Genomic DNA, 1,165 nt, shown 5'->3' on the forward strand with positions numbered 1-1,165 from the left:
GGGGGGGGGGTGTTCGCCACCAACACTATTTATGGTGGGGATGGTGCGCTGCTGACTTCAACTCGGGACGTTGTGAGTCGGTGGCCAGAATACTTCGAAGACCTCCTCAGTCCCACCGACACATCTTCCCATGAGGAAGCAGAGCCTGAGGACCCTGGGTCGGACTCTCTAATCTCTGGTGCCGAGGTCACTGAGGTGGTTAAAAAGCTCCTCGGGCACTGGGGGTGGATGAAATTTTTCTGGAGTTCCTTAAGGCTCTGGATGTTGTGGGGTTGTGTTGGTTGACCTGACTCTACAATATCTTGTGGACATCGGGGGCAGTTCCCCTGGATTGGCAGACCGGGGTGGTGGTCCCCCTAATTAAAAAGGGGGACCGCAGAGTGTGTTCCAACTATAGGGGGATCACACTTCTGAACCTCCCTGGTAAGGTCTATTCAGGGGTTCTGGAGAGGAGGGTCCGTCAGATAGTTGAATCTCAGATTCAGGAAGAGCAGTGTGGTTTAGGTCCTGGTCATGGAACACTGGACCAGGTCTACACCCTCAGCAGGGTCCTTTGCTGCTCAGATTCTACTGACTCTTTTAAGAAACATCTTAAGACATTTTTATTCAGACAGGCTTTTAGTTAAGTGATTTTTATTGTGTTTTAATTGTTGTTTTTATATCTGTTATCTGTTTTATTGTTTTTAATTATTTTTGCTTTCTGTGAAGCACTTTTTGATGTTCGTCTGTGAAAGGTGCTATAGAAATAGAGTTTACTTACTTACTTTCTTTACTGGAGGGTTCATGGGAGTTCAACCAGTCTACATGTGTCTTGTGGACTTGTAGAAAGCGTTCGACCGTGTCCCTCGGGGACTCCTGTGGGGGGTACTCTGGGAGTATGAGGTACCAGGCCCGTTGATACGGGCTGTTAGGTCACTGTACAACCGGTGCCAGAGCTTGGTCCACATTGCTGGTAGTAAGTCGGACTTGTTTCCGGTGAGAGTTGGACTCCACCAAGGTTGTCCTTTGTCACTGATTCTGTTCATAACTTTTCTGGACAGAATTTCTAGGAGCAGCCAAGGTGTTGAGAGGATCCTTTTTGGTGACCTTAGGATCACATCTCTGCTTTTTGTGGATGATGTGGTCCTATTGGCCACATAGAGGTTCTTCTTCCATGAATCAGCTC

This window comes from Austrofundulus limnaeus, unplaced genomic scaffold (assembly GCF_001266775.1).
Source record: "Austrofundulus limnaeus strain Quisiro unplaced genomic scaffold, Austrofundulus_limnaeus-1.0 Scaffold891, whole genome shotgun sequence".
In the NCBI taxonomy this organism is placed as follows: Eukaryota; Metazoa; Chordata; class Actinopteri; order Cyprinodontiformes; family Rivulidae; genus Austrofundulus; species Austrofundulus limnaeus.